The sequence below is a fragment of the Etheostoma cragini genome, chromosome 7, assembly GCF_013103735.1.
Source record: "Etheostoma cragini isolate CJK2018 chromosome 7, CSU_Ecrag_1.0, whole genome shotgun sequence".
NCBI lineage: Eukaryota > Metazoa > Chordata > Actinopteri > Perciformes > Percidae > Etheostoma > Etheostoma cragini.
Window position 1 is genome coordinate 23,678,958 of NC_048413.1, and position 13,661 is coordinate 23,692,618.

A 13,661-nucleotide genomic window follows, 5' to 3' on the forward strand; every position below is an offset into this window, starting at 1 on the left:
AAGGACAGAGAGGGGAGAAGCAGGAGAGAGAGTTGACATTGGTTGTCTCGGGAGGTTAATGCTGGCTCCCTCATTCTGTCTTTATGAAGCCCCAGTAAATGACGACCAGCAGGGGAAATAAGATGATGGAGCAGAATCAGGACAGCAGAATCAGGACAGCAGACAGAGTCACGTCTGCTCTGGCTGCTTCCACTCCGTCAAAGCTGAATTAAATGCAGTGCTGAGTTGATCAACTGTGTAAGTGCATGTCTTAAAACCTACAGAACGCAATTCATTAATTCAACCTACCATACTGACTCTTCATCTAACATTTGCTGCTCTGAACTTTATTGTCCATCAGGTTTGTCAGGTAAACGGGAAGAAATGGGTTTATTAATACCTGATGTGTTTGGAAAAATAGGGAAGTACTGTGAGTTGGAGCTTAGGCTTAAACAAAAAAATTGAAAGAATAAGACTTAATGTGTATGAAGACTGTTGAACTGTGATTAACATCTGGAGAGTGCGGGAAGGAGATCAAGCGTGCAGCATGGAAGGCAGTGTGAAAGTAACTAGCTTTTAAGCATTTCACTTAATGGAATTCAATGAAAACAAACTCCAACTTATCTCTAGAAATCTAAGGTTGCAATAACTAATAACACTTGTCTTTGTATGTGAACTGGTAGCATTTTGAAAATGGTTGCTCCATCAAGAAGATATTTATTGATTGACAGGTCTGACCAAATTTAAACTTTCAATGCCAACGTTTACAGTTCTTCAATGTCTTTAAGTGCCAAGTAATGTATGGTTCATGGTAAAGGCTTGGCCACTAAAACTGAAAAAGCCAATATTAATTGTGGGCCTGTGAAGGGGAAATTTTTTCTTCCCGCCTTGTTAGGCCACTTCATGCCTTGGGACTCATTGGATGTAAGTCGTGCAATGCAGAATTATCCACTACCAACATGAATTCCGCAATACTGGGCTGGTTTTGACCAATGTTAAATTTCAGCACATTCACACTTTTCTATTAAATCAGAAGAGAATTGGGAGGCCCTCTAGCTCACCCAGAAGGAGTGTGCGCCCCATTTATGCTGATTCCTTCCCATTGGCCTGGGTACGAATCCAACCTGTGGCCCTTTGCTAAGTGTAGTCACCTATCTCTCTCCCAGCCTGTCTATCCACTGTCACTCTGAAGTAAAGAGAGAGAAGAAGAAAAAATTCTTAAAAGTAAATAATCCGCTGTGAATTATGAGGAAAAAAAGGTAGCCTAGTAAAGACATCGGAAGGGGAAACAGAAAAAAGGTATGATTCAGCTTTTTTTAGCCAGAGTTGTAGCTCTAGGGATAAAAAAATCTGTCAGTCTGTCGGTTGGTCCATCACTTTGGTCCACACAGAAATAGTAACAATAACTATCCAATAACTATTGGATGGATTGCCATGGCATTTTGTACAGATGTCCATGGTGCCCAGAGGATACATTCTAATGACTTTGGTGACCTAATGACTTTCCATGTAGTGCCAGTGTAAGGTTCACACAAGTTTAGTGACATTGAGTGAAATGTCTCAACAACTATTGGATTGCAATAAAATACTTGGCACAGACATTTTTATTCCCCTCAGGAGGAATTGTAATAACTTTGGTGATCCTGAGACTTTTCTCATCAGCTCACTTTTTTTTCTTTTTTTTTTACTTCGGTTTGTGACCAAATACCTGCGTAATATCCCACTCGGCTTCAGCTGTACTTTGCGTTTAGCACTGTTAAACCTGCGTTAGCATAATAACATGATAAAATAAGATGGTGAACACACAAAACATTATACCAGCAAATCTCAGAATGTTACTATTGTTATTGTGAGCATGTTTAGCATGCTGATGTTAGAATCTAGGTCAAAGTACTACTATGCCTAAATACTGCTTTATACGGTAGAGCTGCTAGCATGGCTGTAGTCTCTTAGTCGTGTTTCTGTAGCAGTTACTTTGCTAGATCATTTATAGAACTGTTTTGTTGAGACTAAACATATAGGAACCTATCGCCCGACGCAAGTGTCTTTGCTAGTTTAAGACCGATGCAGATGTCAATTTCCCGTCCAGCGCCCACGTTGTTTAAAGCGCAACTCTCGCCAAAATGCAACCTAGGCTCTTTCTCTGAATGTACAAAATTAGGACAGAAGCGCCACTTTTAAGATTTACTGTATTCTCGTTTTCTGGTCAAATGGCCTTTTGAGTGGGAGTGCTAAGGGCACTTCTATGATAACATCAAAATCACTATTTTTAAAACCCTAAGAAGGCTCAACACAACATGAAATAAATTAAAAAGTATCACCAGGGGCTACACATGTTAAATACACATTATAGATACACATGTTAAACATACTGTACATGTGGCACAGTGACTTTTAGGATTAACTGTATCTGTGGATGGCTTGGTGACCAACTTACCTATAGGCCAGTAAGCCTATCATCAATGGGCTTTAATTCCACAAATGATTTTTATTTGCTAATAATATGTCGGATTCAGGTTAAGACAATTTTTTTTTTGAGAAAGAGCTTTCAAAAAATGAACAATAATTTGTTGGCCTAACTAATTACAGACAGTTGCTTTGTTCATGGCGTAATATTTGGTTATTCAGAAAATAAGTAAACATTCTGGCATGTTGGGGGTTCCTGATAGACTGGGTAAACCCCGGCCACTCTGCCGGCGATTTGATTTTGCCCTGCATAACATTTGAGGACCATAAGTGCTTTGCTGGCAAGCACTGAATGACAGACCACTAGAGACAATGAAAGGCAAGTGTGGCACTAGGAATTCAGCTTGTAAGTTCAGCTCAGGCTATTTTTAAAAATCTCTAACCCCCCGCCTACTTTGCTCCTCGCTGTCCCCCCGCAGGAGCTTACTTCACCTTCCTCTCACTAACCACTGAAGTATCCTCACACATGTCTCTCCCTCTCTGCCTCAGCAGGATGGACGGATGCTCAAACAAACTAGTCATCTTAGACCACCATGGCGTGTACCACTCTCGTGCCTCTCCATTCTCCTCTGTCACTCCTCCACTTCCCCTGTCATCCTTTTATCTCTTCCGACCTCTCATCTACCCCCTCCCTCTCCTAGCGTCTCTGCTCTCCTCTGTGCTCCTGCTCTCTTTCCCTGTATCACTTATATGACTTGGCTGCAGGCAATGCTGGGATATTGGAAGCAGCATGGGGCTTGAGGAGTCATCTGGTACTAAGCACAGCTAAGCCTGGCTTTCCAAAAGCATCTTAGCACTTTGGTTTGGAAAAGGTTTACAAAGAATATCAGATGATAGAGCAGTAAAGCTCAGCAATTGGCCTCAGAGACCTCGAGTTTGAGATGAGTAGCCGAGTTAACAAAAATATGGTCTAAGATAATTGTAAAAATCATTTCTGAGGCAATGTAGCACTCATGGACCAGGCAAGACACACAAGCGTTCGCTGTGACAGTTTTTGGAAGCATTACCACAATCATTCCCTAACCTATTACCACGTGTTTACTGTAATATTGTAGCTTAGAAATATAGAAAACTTTGGGTAAGATAGAACAACATAAAGTAATTCTGCTACATAAAACATTGAAAGTCACGACAAAGCTTTCTAGCTAGCGTTAGCTAGTGTTAGCTAATGGCTACCTAACATTGCTAGCTGATTCTGGCAATTTCTAGTCTTCTACATATTTTGTGCTTCATTTAATAAACATAACCTGTAGTAGTACAGAATTGTATGTGTATTGTTTTGATTATAATTTACGTAATTACATTGCGTTGCCTATTTATGTCTATTTATTTCTATTTCTCGTTGTTAATCACTGGCATCTGCACAGCATCAACAGGGGTTGCAATTGTTGTTAATGTTTGTGTGACACAAAAAACTAACTGGGAGCACAACAATCTGGAACGAGTTCACAGGTAGTAAGTTATGGGTTTGACTGCCGTTTCAGGGCACTTTCACAGGTAGAAGGTTGTGAAAACACTGTTCTGCCAATTTCCCCAGCCCTTGTCACATGACCAATTACCCGCTCCGTTCCAGGCAACTAAGTAACAGTTCTCTGATACAATGGAAATCGCAATTGTCAGATTGACAGCACTTTAGTGTAACGGATTGGGGGGATCATATTTTAGAGGGGGGCAGGGGCCACCCTTTGCAACCCTTCTAGCCCTTCTTCCTCCCCATGACAATAAAGGTCCCCTAACCTTAAGGAAGTAGTCATTTTAACCGAAACGTCCAGCCGATAGCTTTGTCAGGTCAGAAATAACTTCTCTGTGTCATTTTAGAAGAGTTACAATTGGCGTCTTTGGTCCTTTACTTTTAGGGACTTCTTCTAGGACTTTTAATTTGTACTGACATCATAAAAAAACTAATGAAACAACACAGTCAATGTGTCATTCTAGAAGGCAACGACAAAGAATATATTTTAGTCATTTAATTTGGAGAACTTCTTCTTTGAAGGCGTTTCTCCCACTAATGAGTGGGGTGCATATTTTAATTGGTTAGTTTTTGAATTGACAAGAGACTTTTAAGCACAGAGACTGTGAGCTGTTAATTACTCTTAATGTGTTAACCTATGCAGGTGTGACTAAAGTACACAATGAATCCTTATGATGGCTATCATGATATGATTTTTATCATGATTTTTGCATTATGATATGCAGTTTTGGTTTAAACTACTTTGTTGCTATGAAATGACCCTTAAACATGGGGTTGAGGAAAAAAAAGCGGAAAGCTAACAAGCAGAAAGTTGAAGACTGGTTGACTCCTGTGCTGCTTCAGCCCTTGAACTGCAATCCCAAATGCTCACATTAGTGACTAGAACTGATATAACTTTCTGATTTCCTGTGGTAGAGAAGTTCTGTCTTATACCACAGTGTTTTCTTTCCGATTTTGTTCTAATTGGTTCCCTGTGTGCAGCACAGTCTCGCAAGTTTCTGCCAACCTGCTCTGGTCTGAGAATGGGGCCTCCTCTAATACATAAGGTCACACTAGCAGTTACACTTAACAGAAGTTCCACCCAGGAAGCGTAACGTGTGCTGAGGTTTGCTTCATCACTGCATACGGATTGTCAAGGGTCAAATAGTCTACAGTGGTGTGAAAAAGTGTTTGCCCCCTTCCTCATTTTCTGTTTATTATTTTTTTATTTTAAAACTTAACTTTAGTTTTATACAGGACAGCTAAGTGACAAAGGTGAGAGAGAGGGAAGTTATGCAGGTCGGAGTCGAACCCTTGATCCTGGTTCTCTGCGTCGAGGCAGACACCGCTCAGCACATATGTTCCCGCTCTACCACTGAACCAACCTGACCACAAATGAACAGTCTTCGAATAATTGTATCTTTCATTTTGAACGTCACATCCTCACGTTGTACGTCTCACCGTCACCGGGTGGCACTGCTGTACACACAGGGAGTAACGTTAGTGGAAACTTGTGGAATAGGGCTGCAGGAATAACGCATTTGTAAGAAAAAGAGAAAACTACTGCAATAACGCTGAGGAGGACAGTGAAGACACCAACTTTGGAAACACGTCGTGGAACAAAAACTGCGGGGCAGTGGGAGAAAAGGTTCCAGTGACCGTTGTTCTGGACTGATGCTAGCAAGCTAGTGCAGCTGCTGACGGGTTAATTAACCTGCGCCACCAGCTAGCTAGTTTAGCTAGCTAGCTAGCTAAAGCAGGCTACTCCACTTCGCGCTCGTTTTACGTGGTCGGGTCTAACCTGAGGAATTAATTTACACCATCAAATGGCAGATATATAATACCGGCTCACGGGCCTGTAATAAAGTTTGGCGGTGGATGCTTCTGCACGGTGGAGGAACAAACACATGACTTAAGGTAAGACGTCACGCTGTGTTAAAGCGTGCCTATTGCTAGGTTAATGAGCAGTGCTTGATGCTTGGCTAATTGGTAAGTCGGTGCTTGAGGGACACATTACAACCTATCAGTGTGAGCTTAGCCGGTTACATTTAGTGAGGTGGCAGACTGATGGTTTGGAATGGAAAATAACGTTAGAGCATGTTGTCATTATTTCTCAGAGATAGTTACTAGCAGGTGTAACTATGGCGAGTAACTCTTTGTGCTGCGAGTCTTTGCAGCTGATTTACTGTTTTTGATGTAGCCGGGGAGGCCTGCTTTGACACGCCTACGGATGCGTGAAGATCTGCCGCCATCCAATGTGTATTTTGCACTGAACATCTAATTGTGTGGCTCTGTTTTCTATAGAATATCTAGTTTAGGTTGGTCTCCAGAAACACCTGGGGTTTTCCTACCACAGCAAGTCAAAATGCATGCTGGGAAAAATTCATTTTGCCGTGAACAGCATAATGTTTTCTTAACGACAGTGGGTTAGCGTCATCACTCTAATTATTGTGACTTCTAATGAGTGTATTCAAGTCACTAGAGTACCACTTAATCCCACAGTGACTGAATTAATACTGTAGATTGTATTTCTAGCTCCCTAGTTAAAATGTTCTGTTGATACAAGCTTCTTTCTGTTTTACCAGCATTGTAAATAACCAAGATGGCCATAGCCAAACCATTCAGAAACATGCTGCCAATGTAGTTGAAAAAAAGTATCTTGTCTTGTCCTTTTAATCCTTTATTATAGAGGTAGCAGCTATTTTTATTATCTTTTTGGTTTAATGAATACAAGCATTTCTGATATTAAAGATATTAATGACATTTACTGCTGATTTACATAGAATGGCAATATCTTTATCCATATCTAAGCAGCTGCTTAGATATGAAAACATGGAACCCATCCTCATTATTGTAACAGTATGTTTCATCCGCTGTCCTTTAAAGTTTGGTTCTTTATTCGTCTCTATCTCCATGCTTTAGCTTTAGAAAACAGCTCCCACCTTGGTACTATATATCATATGAAGGCGACTCAGGGCTAGGTTAGGTTTCCTTCTCTAGTAAAAGATCTATGCGCCTTACATAACTAAATTGACAATGAATCTGAGATTAAATGCAAATCTGAAGCCAAATGATCCAAATACTCTGCTTTAGCCTTTGTAAAGTATGCTTAGTGTTAAGCCTGCCTCTAGGAAGCTGGGTAATATTATATCACATCTGGTTAATAATTCCTAGAAACGTATCCTGTTTGCTCTATTTTAGCATGTCTGCACTTAGAAATACTTTTTGGAGAATAGCTTTGAGGCATGTGTTGGGCTAGCACCAAATTACGTCTGTGAGCTCCCAGTTCCCTATGAGCCCAATAGCAGACGGGACTCCTTGGTCAGCGTCCTAATTAATATGTTAAACATCTTGGCTTTGAGCAAGAGTGATGAAACCTTTTGCTGTGCGGTCATCAGCTCTGTTGAAAAGCATGATTTCTTGCAAGAAGAGTGCAACAGTAACTGTCCCAGCCTTTTTCTTTCATTAAGCTGGTAGGGCAGAAATGAATGCTGTTGTCTTCCCTACAACCTGCTGCCATTATCTTGCTGCATTACTTTCAGCTTCTGACATCTGAAAAGATTAGTGAATACACATTTTCCTCAGAAATCCACTTGGTGTTTTTTGTAAAAATAATGCATCATTTTTGAGACTTGTATGAAAACGACTTTATTTCTGTATTGTTATATTTTTGTATGGAGTCTCGAATAGACTCAGTCAGTCATGTAATCATTTGAAAAGGGACTGAACAAGTAGCTTATGAACTGGTCTGAGTTTGGTCATCTGTCGTAGCCGGGGATCATTTTGGCAGCATGTGATGTGAAAACCAATTATTCCAGTCTCTTTGACTTCAATTACCTTCTAGTTCTTTCGGAGGAAGATCGAGACTTGCATTTTGAGTCTTCTCTGTTGAATTAAACTAGTCCATATGTGCTTTGGAAACCTTGAATCTTTCTCTTAGGGTGCTTACACACATAGTTGGGTGGACTCTGTGCGTTTTGGGGGTGAAGTTGCGACATTGTTGCATTTTTCATTTGGTTCGGTTTGTTTTCACACTACACTTTGTCAAATGGACCACACGCTGTCAAGACATGTTGCACAATTGAGACGGTCGCCTGTTTATTGGACTAAATATCTGAAACTCGCCGACATTTTGGGTCTCAGAAATACTTTAGTAATACCAGACAGACAGCGAGTGAAGGAGAGGGAGATGATGTCACACAGACGACCAGCGATGTGTGCTCATAATAAACTGCACTAATAAACTAACTAAAGTTATCATCCCTTTAAATCATATACATGTTTGTATATTGTTTGCAAGGTTAAAATTTCAGGCTTGCAAATGCTCTGTTTTTGGTCCACTTCCTGTATTATGGTCAGGTCGCATTCCCACCTGAAGTGAACTGAACTCTAGTTCACTTGGTAGCAAACCGAGACCCTCTCTTTTTTTTTTTTAAGCGGACTGAAGTTTGATTGTTTGATCACCAGCCCAAACAAACCGGACTATCCCACCAAAATGCTCCAGGGTTCATTTTAACGGACCAAATGAGGTAGGTGTAAAAGCAACCCTAGATCCCTTATCACATATGTGTTGACAAACACACCCAGCAGAGCAATACAGGCCGAGGCAGGGCAGAGGAGAATGTCGATGGAGATGACTTCACTACACCAGACAAGGGCAAGGCACTGAGGGTCTGTATGTGTCGCATTGATTATCAGACACGCAGTGCAACGGCACAGCCGACCAGCTGAACAGACTCGTAGACTGCAAACTACCCAAATATAGACAGACAGGAGAAACACTGCTTAGTACTTAGCAGACAGGTGTCGCTGTCAAACACTATGACAGTGATATCCTAAGACAGCGAGTCTGGCAGACACAATGCAAGTCAGGCAAACTCAACATAGGACAGGTAGACAATCCTTCTTCGGAATAAAGAAAGTGCAGACGGAGAGGTAGGTAGACAGACTGAGAGAATGGATGGGGACAAAAAGACAGTCAGGCTGACACGTAGGTAGATGGCAGACTGCAGAGTATGTAGAAGAGGAATAAACGGCACATTTTTTGGAAATTGCCTCGAAGGGTTGGAGATAATAAGATGGGCTAGTCGGGCACAAAGCGAGAACATTGAGATTTTGGTGTGTGACGTAGGAGGAAAATGTTGGGAGAGTCTGGAGGGGAAAAGAGAAGTGATGCTAGTGCAGAGATGTTGTTTTTCACTAACTTGACTGAATAAGGTTATGTTTTGTGTGTTGAAGCCCATTTGCACACAGAAGCTATTATTATTATTATTATATTAATAATAATTATAGCTATTCATTTGTATTATTGTCCAATAAATGTATTAAGCATTTTATTCACCTAGCAATAATCAAATTTAGACCAGTCTCCTTTCCCCTGCCCTCCTCAGCAGGGAGGTCATGGGTAAACCACAAAGATGAAATATAGTCTCATATCACGATATGGCTACAATATCAATATATTGCCCAGCTCTATCTGATTACAAATATTTTGTGAAAGTAGGGCAGTAACTATACAGTCAACTCCACTCTCTCATGCATTCATTAGTCTTCTGAGCATACAGATAGGAAAAGTAAAACCGACGCTAAGGTTCAAAATCATATCTAAAAATAAAGATGTTTGAGCAGCAAACACACAGGATATGCATATGTATAAAGCACAAAGCTTTCCCTATGACATATCAGTGCATGTGGAGAGCCACTGACTCACTGCTGGGTTCCTCTCTCGCCTGGAGTCAAATATCGTATGCTGCCAGCATACGATATTTATTATATACAAGCAGTATAGCAGTGTGGGAATCAAATGAGGGCGGCAGCCAGTAAAGACGATCCAACCATACGAAGACTAGCATTGATGGTTCTCTGGTGATGCAGTGGATACTTCCAATCATTTCTCTTGCCAGATCTCGATGGAAAGACTGTGATTTGAGCATTCAGACGCACAGGCTTATCATACGTAAACATGGTTGAATAATGAAAGCATACAGCGTATTCAACAGCAGTGCAGTTAATTATTCATTGTGCTGCACCATTCATTGATAGTGTTTTACACACAAAGTCCATTAAGCAAGGCTGTCTCAACAAGCGTGTAAAAGCCATCCTAATATACTTACTCGCCAAATAGAGAAACAACTTGTTTGTCTTTCTCTTCTGCTCATTCTCTAAAGCTGGGAGCGGGAGGTGACTGCAACCTTGGTTGACTGTATGTTGCGGTGTTTTGGATTTTGAAAATGAATAAGATTGTTGTTAAAAGAAAAACTTCTGAAGAGTGTAATTTTGCAGCAAAACAAGGTTAGATGTAATATATTGTAGTGGCATGGCAAATGAGGAGAAAGCCTTTTCGTTTCAATTTGTTATTGTTATCAGCAGCAGTTTCTGAGACTATATGGCAAGGCATTCTGGGACCTCCAGGATTGGGGATCCAAAATTAGTTTTGAATTGGAACCAGTTCCAAAATTATGAAAGCCAAACATTTGGTTAATTTGATTATGCATTAATTGATATTTTGGACAATGGATTTGTACAGTAAAAGTTATCTTTTTAGTACTGCATAGTGTTTTGTTTCTTTTTGCTCATTATTTGAGTAGTATTTGTTTTTTCTGAAAAAAACGAGGAGCGTTCCAATAAGAGACATGGGATGTACTGTACCTTATGGCTCTGCACAACACTCTCGGGAGGACCTTGTTTTGGTGGAACATTTGCACCCCACAATAGAAAACGCCACATACAAGTTAACTGTTCACACAATACAGTAACGAGTGCTAGCTATTTATACGAGCTGGATACATGGTTAAACGAGATTTCCTTTTACCAGTGTTTTGCCACGTATTTCGTCCATAGACATCCCCTCCAATCGGCCCCCAAACATCCCAGTTGGTAAACATAGTCTTGTGGTAATCTTTTTTAATCTTTACAATCATTCTCTGAAAAGAACCAATCCTGCATTACTTCACAATCCAAATTTCTTTCTTTAAAACTTTCCATTTTCAGCATGTAGTTTGCTAGCTCGAAGTTTGTTATTGTTGCCAGACGTGATTTTCAGAACAAGCATTTATTATTATAGCAACAATTAATTAATTAATTTAGTGAGAACTCATAAATAACTACACTAATGTCAGGAATGAACTCTGTTTATGTTTTGTAATGCATTTCTGGATTAATTTTTTTTAAATATATATATATATATATATATATATATATATATATATATATATATTGGATTTTTAAAGAACCAAATATTGCTATCGGTATTGGCCTTACAAAGTCCTTTGTTGGTCGGGCTCTACATCTGACCACCTCTTGTTTCATGTTCTAAGAATCCAATTCTCCACTTTTAAACATGACTGAGCCTCTGACATGGAAGATTTGAGCGAAGGTGACTTTCAAAAGCATCTTTAAGGCTTAATCGTGGAATGACTACAAAATAAAAACCTCAGCAGACAAAACATTTCCTTACAACTTTTGTTTGACAAGTACCTCATATGTCAAAATCTAACAACCTCAGATCTATATGTATACTTTTAAATATCACTCATTGAAATGTATATGAAAAAAAAATGTTGCATCAATAATCCTTTTAGCATCGAATTGTGAGATTCCCCCCCCTCATTGGTATTGACTACTACATTTCTTGTATTGTGACATCACAACTCATGGTCTTGTACAAACAGGCTCCTAACAACGGCACTGTTCAAGAAAATAGGCTCGTTCGAGATGAACTGCGCCTCGCCTGTAAAGTGGACGAGAGCAGGCGGCAGCAGCGGGGGCGGGGACAGAAAGCTGCGGTAAAGTCGGACAGTTTCCAGCCGATTCCAGCCGCCTTCAGGCTGGACAGGAAGTGACAAAAACACTGTGGTGCGATTCCGATTTAATAAAATATAATCAGACCTACATATCAGCTTGAACACTGTCTCCAGTTGTTTTAATTATAACAGGGTAGCTGGCAAAGTGCTCTACATGAGATCTGTTGCTGATTTTAATGAACCACACACTGTAGATGATCCGTGATCTGAACAGATTTAGTTTCTCTGACTTCTAAACGTCACTATCAGCCACATAACATTTGTTCTGGACAGAATAAGTCTTTAAGTCAGACAAATAGCAATTAAAATCCCTCCGATTCAAAAACTATAAAAAGTTTATATAAATCGTCATCATGGTTTACACCAATCAGGTGTTAAATCAGCTGAGAAGCCGGCGTTTCCCAGCATGCTCTGGGTCCGCCTGGGTCCGCCTGGCTCTTGCAGTCGGTGAAAAGCAACTGCGCCGACTGCGTCTCCGAACTGCGGCCGCCTCGCTCTCGTGAGATTTCCGTTGGCCACGTGTGCATGACGTCAGAGCAAGTCGGGATCAAGTCGGACAGAAATCTAACCGGCATGCAACGGGCGCCGATCGCCGGTGATCGATTCTGCGCAGATCTGGCTCATCTCGAACGAGCCTAATGTATCTCCTATTGGCCAATTTCACAGAAGACATTTTGACTTTCACACAGGGAAAACCACAGGTGTAAATAATTAGCTTTGATTTCAGGGTCAAGGTCCCTTGCATGCTTGCTCACTGTCAGTGGGACCTAATAGATTGCAGCCATCGTTAGTGTTATCAGTAACACCTGTGCTTTTCCTACTATGACACATCAAAATGTCTGCTGTGAGAACAGCCCATTACATTCTGTATTTTGGCCTGCATCCCTTATTTGTGTGCATTGAACATGGTTTTTATTCTTACAATACATCACGTTGCATCAACTTTCAGTTATTTAATTTGAGGCTACATCTTAGACAACTGGTGTTTTGAAGCGTTTTTTTTTAAAGTTTTTTTTTTTGATTGGTAATATTAGTCAGTTTTCTGTCATGATAAACAGATAGCATGCTGTTATGACTTGGTTGTACTGTTGTACAAACCTTTAGTCTTGGCAGAACAGTATTGCTGTGGAATGACTTGACTTTTTCTGGCTTGGCATGAAACATAATATCCCTATCCTTAGATTAAGCTGCATAAATCACTAAATAAGATGTGCATATTTTTACGGTGCACATCATATGATCAGATTGACCATTTTCATGGCTGTTCTCCAAAGTTAATGTTTTCATTACAGGGTGGCATTTCCCTATTTCCTAAGCACAGCAACTGTAAACCTAGAAGCCGAAACAACACTGTAAACTGTGTTCACACTCAAGGTTAAAACCTCTCCTTGTGTACTAATTCTGGCACATTTAGGTTTGATTAATGCAGGAAGACAAAATCTGACTTTTAAATCAATGTGACTGAGCTCAGACATCCTTTTTAGCAAGACTGGGTAAAAAGACTGTTCAAATTCTTTTATGTAAGGTTTTTCTTTTTTGATAATTCATTTTTCATTGGGTAGTTTCATCCCTATACTGAACAAATGTGTTTTCTCTTCGGGTTATGTACAGTATGTATGGGGCCCTTATCATGTAGATCCTATATGGGAGATGGAGTGTATTTCTACAATCGCTGTCAACAGCAAAGTGAAACCTATAGAAAGCACATGTAAAGTACAACTCAGGAGCAGCAAGTAAGGACTAATGAAGTGAGCCGGAGCGCATGAAAGGCACAGGCTGGCCGGGTGAGTGAGAGTGCAGACAGCAAGAGTTGCAGAGATCAGAAAACCCTGTCAGTGCTCTTTCTCTGCAGCTTTCGCTCCAGCAAACTGACACCACAACCTCCATGCATTTTTCATGACCCGTGTTGGCTGACAAGCGTGCTCTCTCTCTCTCTCTCTCTCTCTCTCTCTCTCTCTCTCTCT

General features: G+C 40.5%; 1 long non-coding RNA gene across 1 annotated transcript in view; it reads left to right on the forward strand.

Annotated features, from left to right (window-relative positions):
• Window positions 1–5,345: 5,345 nt before the first annotated feature.
• The window catches only part of LOC117947259, a 54,562-nt gene continuing 46,246 nt past the window's right edge, over window positions 5,346–13,661 (forward strand). Inside the window, exon 1 of the long non-coding RNA XR_004657202.1 lies at window positions 5,346–5,812. This is a non-coding gene — a long non-coding RNA (uncharacterized LOC117947259). The remainder of the gene's footprint in view (window positions 5,813–13,661) is intronic.